The sequence below is a fragment of the Scyliorhinus torazame genome, chromosome 9 (genome assembly GCF_047496885.1).
Source record: "Scyliorhinus torazame isolate Kashiwa2021f chromosome 9, sScyTor2.1, whole genome shotgun sequence".
Lineage (NCBI taxonomy): Eukaryota > Metazoa > Chordata > Chondrichthyes > Carcharhiniformes > Scyliorhinidae > Scyliorhinus > Scyliorhinus torazame.
Genome location: NC_092715.1, coordinates 21,386,121 through 21,398,266, shown reverse-complemented (window position 1 = coordinate 21,398,266; position 12,146 = coordinate 21,386,121). Strand labels below are relative to the sequence as shown.

Genomic DNA, 12,146 nt, shown 5'->3' with positions numbered 1-12,146 from the left:
ATTCTTTCTTCCAACCTCTTCCACCGGGCAGAAGATGGCAAAAGTCTGAGAACACACACCAACAGATTCAAAAACAGCTTCTTCCCCACGGTTACCAGACACCTGAATGACCCTCTTATGGACTGAACTGATTTCTCTATGCATCTTCTCTACTGTACAGCATTGCACTCCATATGTTTCACCGATGTCTGTGTCTATGTATCTACATTGTGTATTTATCATATGTCCTATGTTTTTCATGTATGGAATGATCCCTGTACTGTACACAGAACAATGCTTTTCACTGTACCTCGGTGAAAACAAATCTAAATCAAATTTACCGACCTTCCTTTTCAAAATCATCATGGATCCTGCTCCAAACATGGTTTCTGCTGCCCTGTAAGGCTTACATTGAAAAAAATATAACATCTCTCTTATCTTTTTTGGTGACGATCCCAAATTTAAGATCTCACAAAACAGGTTTACCGGACTTACTTTCACAAAATCATTTTGAATTTCTCGATTTGATCTCCTCACTTTGTCTGTTCTAATGAACATATGTTTTTTTAAAAATACATTCACGGGCGTGAACCTCACTGTGAAGGGCCAGCCTGAACCACCCTCGGGAAGCTGGTGGTGAGCTGTCTTCTTGAGTGGCTGGTATTCCAGAGGGCAGTTAAGAGTTAATCACATTGCTGACGATCCAGTCACATCTAGGCAAGACCAGATAAGGATGTCAGATTTTTAAATAATAATAATCTTTATTGTCACAAGTAGGCTTACATCACGGAGGGCGAATTCAGAATGTCCAAATTACTTAACAGCACATCTTTCGAGACTTGTGGGAGGAAACCGGAGCACCCGGAGGAAACCCCCGCAGGCACGGGGAGAGCGTGCAGACTCCGCACAGACAGTGACCCAAGCCAGGAATCGAACCTGGGACCCTGGTGCGGTGAAGCAACAGTGCTAACCCCCGTGCCGCCCCGATTTCCTTTCCTAAAGGATATCAGTGAACCAGAATTATGTCAATCTAGTAGGTTCATGGTCACCATTATAGATACAACATTTTAAAAAATTACTTGAATTAAAGTTTTGCACTGTGCTGGTGGGATTTGAACTTGTGACTCGGGATTAGTGATCCTGTAACAATACCACTAGGTTTCCATACATCGGTGTCCTGGAGTTTTTTTGTATCATTTCAGCAGTCAGTAGTGTACAATTGCCAAGGCTTGCTTACTGAACAGGGGCTCCTCATGGCTTGAGCAATAACTGTTGGGGCTATATTATTACTATTGCTTTGAGTACGAATAGAATGGAAGAACATTTGTTTTTTAAAAAATATATTTCGTTATTCTCCTCCTTTTTCGCATTTTCTCCCAGATTTACACGTACCAACAATAAACAATAATCAGTAACAAATATGTCAACCCCCATATCGATAACAATGATCCCATCCTCCCACCAAACGCAAAACATTCCAACAGATCCCCCGCCACGCCAGGGCACAGGGTGGTGAGGCTGCCCTCCAACCCACCAGGATCCGCCTTCGGGCGATCAACAAGGCGAAGGCTACAACATCTGCCTCCGCACCCGTTTCTAACCCTGGCTGGTCCGGCACTCCGAATATGGCCTCCCAGGGGCCCGGGTCCAGTTCCACGTGCACCACTTTTGAAATTATCCTAAAAACCTTCTTCCAGTAATCCTCTAGCTTTGGACAGGACCAAAAGATATGAACGTGGTTAGCGGGGCAACGTTCACACACATCTTCTACCCCTTCAAAGAATCAGCTCATCCTCGCCCTCGTGAGGTGTGCTCTGTATACCACCTTCAGCTGTATCAGCCCCAACCTCGCGCACGAGGTGGAGGCATTCATTCTCCGGAGCACTTCACACCAGAACCCCTCCTCCATACCCTCTCCCAACTCTTCCTCCCACTTTGCTTGATCCCTTCCAGCGGTGCCGTCTCCTCCTTCAAAATAGCTCCGTAGACCGCTGACACTACCCCCCTTCTCCAGTCCCCCTATCATCAGCTAAACCTCCAGTGATGTGGAGGCTGGCTCCTCCGGGAAGTTCTGTATCTCCTTTCCGGCAAAATCTCAAACCTGCATGTATCTAAACATTTCCTCCTGCTCCACCATACTTCGCTTCCAGCTCTTTCAATCTTGCAAACCGACCCCTAAGAAACAAGTCCTTCAGTGTCTTAATCCCCTTCTCCTCCCATTTCCGAAAATTTCCATCCCACCTCCCTGGCTCAAATCTGTGGTTCCCCCGAATCGGCATTTCCCTTGACCCTGCCCCCAACCCGAAGTGTTGGCGAAACTGCCTCCAAATTCTCAATGAAGTTATTATTACCGGACTCCCTGAGTATTTCCCCGGGGCTATCGGGAGCGGCGCTGTTGCCAGTGCTTTCAATCCCGATCATCTGTACAAACTCTCCTTCATTCTGACCCACTGGGAATCAACCCCTCTGACCCAGCTCCGCACCTTCTCCACATTCGCCGCCCAGTAGTAATACGTCAGGTTCGGAAGACCCAAACCCTCTGCCAGCCTTCCCCTCTGTAGTAGCACCTTTCTAACTCTGGCCACCTTCCCTCCCCATATGAACAACGTAATCCTTCCCTCAATCTCTCTGAAAAAAGCCTTTGGCAGGAATATCGGCAGGCATTGAAAAATAAACAGAAATCGAGGCAACATGTTCATTTTAATGGAAGAACATTTGTTGACTGCTAACAGGCTTCCTGAATTGGGCATTTTTTTTGCTGTCTGATCATTCGAATTTGAACTGGCCTTGAAACAACTGTCTATGGCAGAACTCAAAACGGAGTTTAGCAACACGAGGCACAGAATGAAGCTCAACGGCAGACACATCTGTGAAACAATGTTTGGTGCACAAGGGAGAAGCTACCTGGGATGAAACAGAAGACTTGGAAGGGTGGGGCCGGTAAAAGGATCAAAAAAAGCTCAATGCAAAGGTGCACCGGTGCAGCATGACTTCCTGTTTTTGGAAGTTAATGTAATAGGTCATCCATCGCCAAGAATGCAGACTCAGTAGCATTGAGGGGATCTGATAACCACTTTTTAGTGGCGAGGCCAAGATGGATAATATCTTACTGGACACTAAATAATAGGACAGCTGAACAGGCTGAACTCCTTTCTCATTCCTATTTCTACACACTTTAAAATAACATTAAGCTGAACTCCCCCCCCCCCCCCCCCACACACACACACTTTCAGATTGTGTTCAGTCAAGGGAATTCTGGCCAATTTTTACATTAGCAGATCCAGGATCAAACCAGGAACCTTCCTATTCTCCACAGCTCAATTCCACAATGAGACATACCCATGAGTTCCAAAAAGGCGAGACGCTGCTTAACCGGGAGCCAATGTAGATCAATGAGTGCAGTGCTGATAGGAGAAAGGAATTTGGTGCGAGTTAGGATATGTTATGCAGAGTTTTATATGATGTGAAATTTACAGAGAGTAGAACAGGGGTGGTTACGAAGTAGGTGTTGAAAAGTCAAATTTGGAGGTAACAAATGAATGAGGATTTCAACAGCAGATGAGCTGAGAAATAAGTGGAGTCAAACAATGGTACAGATGTGGAAATAGGTGATGTGAAAGATGGCACTGATATGTGGTTGACACCTCATCTCACTGACAAAAATGACACCAAGATTGCAAACAGTTTGGTTTTGCTGCCTAAGCTTTACATCCAGGGTTACGGGGATAGGATGGGGGTATGGGCCTAGGTCGGGTGCTCTTTCAGAGGGTCTGTGCTGACCCGATGGGCCGAATGGACTCCTTCTGCACTGTAGAGATTCTATTTATCTGTGAAGTATCGTGACTGTTCTAGCGTAGGAAACAGGGGCATCAATTTGTGCAAAGCAAGCTCCCACAAATAGCAATGGGTCTATGCCCAGATAAACGTAACTTTTAAAAAATACTGTAGATTGTGGAATAAATATGGTCAGGATAGCTCTTTTTCGAATAATGCCATTGAATCTTTATTGTCCACTTGAGAGCAGATGGACCTCGGTTTAATGTCTCACCCAGAAAACAGCAACTCGGACAGTGCAGCATTCCCTCAGTACTGCACTGAGACATCAGTCTGGATTCTGCACTCATGCTGACAAACCTTTTCTATTACAAATCTATAAACTGTCTCATCCTGTGCCCATCAAATGTGCACAGCTGACGCCCTTCCCCACACCTTTAGGTTTTCTGAATTAAGTTCCACCAGGTTTAATGGCGACATCATCTCTACTGCTTGATTATCAAAGTTTTCAGTATTAGGGTTGGACATGATAGTTTGGGCCATAAACTAACTCAAACCACAGTGAGTAATATTGCGCTCAGGAAGTGATTCAGCGTACAACTTATAGATTGACGTCACTGCGACAGGAATTGCATCATTATCGCTGTTTTGAATCATTTCTGAGAAAGCCTTTAACCTAACCACACTTGTTACAAACACAAAGGTAGTTTTATACTTGCATTGATAAATATTAGAAATAAGGGAGGGGCGTGCTTTCGAGCCCCCCCCCCCTCTCCTTGTCCGTGAGAAACTCAGCACCGGCTCAAAATCTGGAGATAAACTCAGCGCCGGCTCAAAATCTGGAGAGAATCGAAAAACGTGATTCTTTCCAGTGTGATCGGGTTTTGGAACATTCAACCCTCTCCCCCGGCGGAGTCCTGCCGCGGGAGCCCGAGAGCCTAATTTTAATATATTAGCGTGTCATTAACGAGCACTCTCTCCAGACATTCCCACCTCATGGAATCTTGACCCAGCGTCGGTATGATATCACTCAAGCAACCTGGCAGTGCCAACCGCAATGGGCCGAAGGGCCTTTTCTGCATTGTACGACTCCATGTCTCTAACCTGTGCCAGAAGGCAGTGCCAGTGCAAGGCCCTAAGGAGGTAATTCGGCCCATCGAGTGCGCACCGACCCTTCAAATGAGCACTCTGCCCATTTACAAGTGTCCATCCCTACCTATCCCTGTAATCCCATAACCAAACCTGCACATCCCTGGACATTAAGGGCAATTTAGCATCGTCAATCCACCTAACCCACGCATCTTTGGACTGTGGGAGGAAATCGGAGCACCTAGAGGAAACCCACATAGAGACAGGTAGAACGTGCAGACTCTACACAGACAGTCGCCCGAGGGTGGAATTGAACCCGGGTCTCTGGCGCTGTGATGCAGCAGTGCTAATCACTGCTACCATGCAGTGCTGGCCACGGCATCCTCTAAGGAAGGCATCCTGATCTGTTTGAAACCAGTCCCCAGCTTTAGGAGTCCCCGCCTCGCCAGAGTGGCACCGTAAACTATGCCCACTCAAGTAAGGGCAGGAGAACCAATGGTGGCTGGGGAAGGTTGGCGCTGTTTGCATAAGCCATGTTGGCTGTGATTTGTGTCCGGAGGGTTTGTTGGTTATATTGTTGTGGTTTTTGTTGAAATTTGATGTTGAAAATTATAAATGCCTCGATAAATTATTTTCTACAAAACAAAACTATGCCATCTCACATTCTTTTTCTAAGAGGCTCAAGATTCCATGAGAAATTCTGCCAACCACTCAGCTTTTCACACGGGGACTTAAAATTTGCCATTGTTTGATAAGACTCTGCGCATGGTGTAGTTTAGAATGGGTTTAATTTAATGTTTCTGTGCCTGGAAGCGTAAAATCTATAGTTAGATTCATGCTGGACAAAGTTCCAACTGTGTTTCTATTGTGCTTAGAGAGGACCACGGCGTGAAGAATAAATAGGCCAGCAGAGGTACGTGGGTGTTACTTAGCAACTAGGGCCTTGTAAGATAGAGAAGCATTTAAGTTTGTTTAGCTAATTTGATTGCAGTTGGAGATAGATCATGAGAAGGCAGCTCTCACAGCTCGGCTGGAAGCGGTTGATTTTAGAAAGCTGGAGAGGAAACATCTCTCTCAGCCTTGCTAGAAGAAAAGTCATACTATAAAAAATCTTTACTATCATAAGTAGGCATACATTAACACTACAGTGAAGTTACTGTGAAAAGCCCCTAGTCACCACATTCCGGCACCTGTTCGGGTACACTGAGGGAGAATTCAGAATGTCCAATTCACCTAAAAGCATGTCTTTTGGGGCTTGTGGGAGGAAAACGGAGCACCCGGAGGAAACCCACGTAAGCCATAGTGCTAACCACTCTGTTACCGTGAAGCCATTCAGCCTGTTGTGTCTGTGCTGGATCTCTGCAAGAGCAAGCCCCACTCCCCCCTCCTTTCCCTGTGGTGCCACAAACTTTTTATCTCCTTTTTGGAGGAGTACAGAGATCATTGGAGGATTGCAGGGCTGGAGGAGGACACAAGGGTACGGAGGGATTGTAAATGGGGAAGAGAATTTTTTTTTTTAAAAAGCCACCGTAGGTCAGCAAACGCTGGGGTGGTGAATGAACAGGACAATGCGATTCAGGATACAAACAGATGATCTCTCACCAAAGGAGCTGCAGGCTATGCTGGAAAACACAGTCATTCCTATTGTGGGATAGAGAAGGAGATGTTTAATTGGGAATGTTTACGGTGAAGTGGGATATTGATAGTAAGCTCGACATCATCCAGGATATGACAACCTGCTTGACTGGCACCCCATTTACCACTTTGAACAATCACTCCCTCCCCCACAGTAGCAGCCATGTGCATCATCTGCAAGAGGTACTGTAGCAGCTCACCAAGGTGTCTTTGACAGCATGTTCTACAGTCGTCATCTCTACCGCCAAGAAGGACAAGGGCAGTAGGCCTATTAGAACGTCACCACCTCCAGATTTCCCTCTAAACCACGCACCATCCTGACTTGGAAATATATTGCTGCTCCTTCACTGTCACTGGGTCAATATCCTGGAATTCCATAAGACATAGGAGCAGAATTAGACCACTCGGCCCATCGAGTCTGCTCCGCCATTCAATCATGGCTGATATTTTCTCATCCCCATTCTCCTGTCTTCTCCCCATAAGCCCTGATCCCCTTATTAATCAAGAACCTATCTAACTCTGTCTTAAAGACACTCAATGATTTGGCCTTCTGCGGAAGAGTTCCACAGATTCACCACCCTCTGGCTGAAGAAATTCCTCCTCATCTCTGTTTTAAAGGATCGTCCCTTTAGTCTGAGATGGTGTCCTCTGGTTTTAGTTTCCCTACAAGTGGAAATATCCTCTCCACGTCCACTCTATCCAGGCCGCGCAGTATCCTGTAAGTTTCAATAAGACCCCCCCTCATCCTTCTAAACTCCAACGAGTACAGACCCAGAGTCCTCAACTGTTCCTCATACGACAAGTTCTTCATTCCAGGGATCATTCTTGTGAACCTCGCCTGGACCCTTTCCAAGGCCAGCACATCCTTCCTTGGATACGGGGCCCAAAACTGCTCACAATACTCCAAATGGGGTCTGACCAGAGCTTTATACAGCCTCAGAAGTACATCCCTGGTCTTGTATTAGAGCCCTCTTGACATGAATGCTAACATTGCATTTGCCTTCTTAACTGCCGACTGAACCTGCACATTAACCTTAAGAGAATCATGAACAAGAATTCCCAAGTCCTTCCAAGTGTTTCTGATTTCCTAAGCAATTCCCCATTTAGAAAATTGTCTATGCCTAAATTCCTCCTTCCAAAGTGCATAACCTCACACTTTTCCGCAATGTATTTCATTTGCCACTTCATTGCCCACTCTCCTAGCCTGTCCAAATCCTTCTGCAGCCCCCTTGCTTCAATACGACCTGTCCCTCTATAGATCTTTGTATCATCTGAAAACTTAGCAACAGTGCCTTCAGTTCCTTCTTCCAGATCATCCCTCCTAATAGTGGGTGCACCTACACCACATGGACTGCAGTGGTCCAAGAAGACAGCTTATCACTACCTTCTCAAGGGCAATTAGGGATGGGCAATACATGCTGGCCTAACCAGTGATCTTCATATCGCAGGCATGAATATGAAATAGTGGCCTGGTAACTGGGTAGTGGGTGCCTGGAACTCGCTGCCGGAGGAGGTGGTGGAAACAGGGCCGAGAGTGACATTTAAGGGGCATCTTGACAAATACATGAATAGGATGAGAATAGAGGGTACGGACCCAGGAAGTGTAGAAGATTTTAGTTTAGACGGGCAGCATAGTCGGCACAGGCTTGGAGGGCCGAAGGGCCTGTTCCTGTGCTGTACTTTTCTTTGTTTGTTCTCCTGTCCCTCTTTGAAATGGAGCCATAGGATCTTTTATGTGCACCTGAGAGGACCTGGTTAAACATCTCTTCTGAAACACGACAGTATATGGCAATTGGATACATCCTTGAAAAGAAATGCAAGTCTCTGGGGGAAGAGTAGGACAGAATGGACAAATGGATTGCTGGATTGCACGGGCGTGTTGGCTCGAATGGCCTCTTGTGCTGTATGATCACAGGTGATAACCTCTAGAGTGAGGCTGAATTCAAAATCACTGAATGGTTATATTTCTCCTCATGCCACCATTGGTTCTTTTGTCAATTACCTGAAACATGTGCCCTCTTATTCTTGACCCTTCCACCAATGGGAACAGTTTCTTCCCATTAACTCTGTCCAGACCCCTCATGATTTTCAACATCTCTATCAAATCTCCCCTCAACGTTTTCTTCGAGGATAAAAGTCACAACTTTGCCAATCTGCATAACTGAAGTTCCTTATCTGTGGAACCACTCTCATGGACATTTTAGCACTCGATAATCAGGGCTCCAGTAAATTTAATTTAATAATCTTTTTTCACAAGTAGGCTTACATTGCAATGAGGTTACTGTGAAAGGCTGAATCTAAGTGGGAAGGAATCAAAGAATTGTTACAGCACAGAGGTAGGCCATTTGGAGCATCATGTCTGCACCAGGTCTCTAAACGACATCCTGACTTAGTGCCATCCCGTGGCCTTTCCCATGTACCCACGCACATTACTTGAATAGAAGTAATCATCCAATGCCCTCTTGAATGCCTCGATTGAACGTGTCTGCACCACACATCCAGGCCGTGCATTCCAGACAGAACCACTCGTGTGAAAAGGTTTTTTTGCACAACACATTTGATTCTTTTGCAAATCACTTTAAATCTGCCCGCAATTCGTTCTTGATCATTGTACAACGGGGGACAGGTATCTACTCCATCCAGCTCTCCCACTGATTTTGAACATCTCAATCAAATCTCCTCTTAGAACTCTTCTCTCCAAGCAGAACATTCCCAATCTCTCCAAATCTATCCTCATAAGAATTTTCTCAACCTTGGAATCATTCTTGTAAATCTCTTCTGCACCCTCTCCAATGCGTTCACATCCTTTCTATAGTATCCAGAACTATACACAGTTGTACCCGAAAGGCGTGCTTATTAGGTCAATTGGACATTCTGAATTCTCCCTCTGTGTACCCGAACAGGCGGAGTGTGGCGACTAGGGGCTTTTCACAGTAACTTAATTGCAGTGTTAACATAAGCCTACTTGTGACACTAATAAAGATTATAGATATTATTAGATTCTAATTGAGGTCTAACTAGTGTCTTGTACAAGTTCAGCATAATCTCCTTGTTCTTGCATTCTACGCCCCTGTTAATATATCCCAGAGTACTAGATACTTTATTAACTGTTCTCTCCACCTGTCCTGCCACCTACAATGGTCTATACACATATACACCCTGGTCCCTCCGCTCCAGCATCCCTTTAAGAATTTTACCCCTTATTTTACACTGTCTCTCCATGCTCTTCTTACCAAAATGTGTCATTTCACATTTCTCCACATTGAATTTCATCTGGCACCTACCTGGCAACTCCACCAACTTATAGGCAGGAAGGGGCATGAGGTCCTGCAGCAGGAGTTCAGGGAGCTAGGCAGAAAGTTAAAAGACAGGACCTCTAGGGTTGTAATCTCGGGATTACTCCGTGTGCCACGTGCCAGTGAGGCTAGAAATAGGAAGATAGAGCAGCTAAACACATGGCTAAACAGCTGGTGTAGGAGGGAGGGTTTCCGTTATCTGGACCACTGGGAGCTCTTCCGGGGCAGGTGTGACCTACATAAGGACGGGTTGCATCTAAACTGGAGAGGCATAAATATACTGGCCGCGAGGTTTGCTAGTGTCACACGGGAGGGTTTAAACTAGTATGGCAGGGGGGTGGGCACATGAGCAATAGGTCAGAAGGTGAGAGCACTGAGGGACAACTAGGGAATAGGGACAGTGGGGCTCTGAGGCAGAGCAGACAGGGAGAAGTTGCTGAACACAGCGGGTCTGGTGGCCTGAAGTGCATATGTTTTAATGCAAGAAGTATTACGGGTAAGGCAGATGAACTTAGAGCTTGGATTAGTACTTGGAACTATGATGTTGTTGCCATTACAGAGACCTGGTTGAGGGAAGGGCAGGATTGGCAGCTAAACGTTCCAGGATTTAGATGTTTCAGGCGGGATAGAGGGGGATGTAAAAGGGGTGGCGGAGTTGCGCTACTGGTTAGGGAGAATATCACAGCTGTACTGCGGGAGGACACCTCAGAGGGCAGTGAGGCTATATGGGTAGAGATCAGGAATAAGAAGGGTGCAGTCACAATGTTGGGGGTTTACTACAGGCCTCCCAACAGCCAGCGGGAGATAGAGGAGCAGATAGGTAGACAGATTTTGGAAAAGAGTAAAAACAACAGGGTTGTGGTGATGGGAGACTTCAACTTCCCCAATATTGACTGGGACTCACTTAGTGCCAGGGGCTTAGACGGGGTGGAGTTTGTAAGGAGCATCCAGGAGGGCTTCTTAAAACAATATGTAGACAGTCCAACTAGGGAAGGGGCGGTACTGGACCTGGTATTGGGGAATGAGCCCGGCCAGGTGGTAGAAGTTTCAGTAGGGGAGCATTTCAGGAACAGTGACCACAATTCAGTAAGTTTTAAAGTGCTGGTGGACAAGAATAAGAGTGGTCCTAGGATGAATGTGCTAAATTGGGGGAAGGCTAATTAGAACAATATTAGGCGGGAACTGAAGAACATAGATTGGGGGGCGGATGTTTGAGGACAAATCAACATCTGACATGTGGGAGGCTTTCAAGTGTCAGTTGAAAGGAATTCAGGACCGGCATGTTTCTGTGAGGAACAAGGATAAATACGGCAGTTTTCGGGAACCTTGGATAACGAGAGATATTGTAGGCCTCGTCAAAAAGAAAAAGGAGGCATTTGTCAGGGCTAAAAGGCTGGGAACAGACGAAGCCTGTGTGGAATATAAGGAAAGTAGGAAGGAACTTAAGCAAGGAGTCAGGAGGGCTAGAAGGGGGTCACGAAAAGTCATTGGCAAATAGGGTTAAGGAAAATCCCAAGGCTTTTTACACGTACATAAAAAGCAAGAGGGTATCCAGGGAAAGGGTTGGCCCACTGAAGGACAGGGGAGGGAATCTATGTGTGGAGCCAGAGGAAATGGGCGAGGTACTAAATGAATACTTTGCGTCAGTATTCACCAAAGAGAATACTGTTTAAGAAGGGTAGCAAGGATAATCCAGGGAACTACAGGCCGGTGAGCCTTACTTCAGTGGTAGGGACATTACTGGAGAGAATTCTTCGAGACAGGATCTACTCCCAGTTGGAAGCAAATGGACGTATTAGTGAGAGGCAGCATGGTTTTGTGAAGGGGAGGTCGTGTCTCACTAACTTGATAGAGTTTTTCGAGGCGGTCACTAAGATGATTGATGCAGGTAGGGCAGTGGATGTTGTCTATATGGACTTCAGTAAGTCCTTTGACAAGGTCCCTCATGGTAGACTAGTACAAAAGGTGAAGTCACACAGGATCAGGGGTGAGCTGGCTAGGTGGATACAGAACTAGCTAGGTCATAGAAGGCAGAGAGTAGCAATGGAAGGATGCTTTTCTAATTGGAGGGCAGTGACCAGTGGTGTTCCACAGGGATCAGTGCTGGGACCTTTGCTGTTTGTAGTATATATAAATGATTTGGAGGAAAATGTAACTGGTCTGATTAGTAAGTTTGCAGACGACACAAAGGTTGGTGGAATTGCGGATAGCGATGAGGACTGTCAGAGGATACAGCAGGATTTAGATTGTTTGGAGACTTGGGCGGAGAGATGGCAGATGGAGTTTAATCCGGACAAATGTGAGGTAATGCATTTTGGAAGGTTTAATGCAGGTAGGGAATATACAGTGAATGGCAGAACCCTCAAGAGTATT

The 12,146-nt window shown here is 46.0% G+C and overlaps 1 protein-coding gene across 4 annotated transcripts in view; it reads right to left on the bottom strand.

The window, feature by feature from the left end:
* LOC140429101 (PRELI domain-containing protein 1, mitochondrial-like) overlaps nt 1-12,146 on the bottom strand; it is a 47,405-nt gene that overhangs the window by 33,887 nt on the left and 1,372 nt on the right. Inside the window, exon 2 of one of the 4 annotated variants that reach the window (XM_072515672.1) lies at nt 475-692. The exons of the other annotated variants lie outside the window; for them this stretch is intronic. The gene's annotated coding sequence lies outside the window, so the exon portion shown is untranslated. The remainder of the gene's footprint in view (nt 1-474; nt 693-12,146) is intronic. 4 annotated transcript variants of the gene reach the window in all.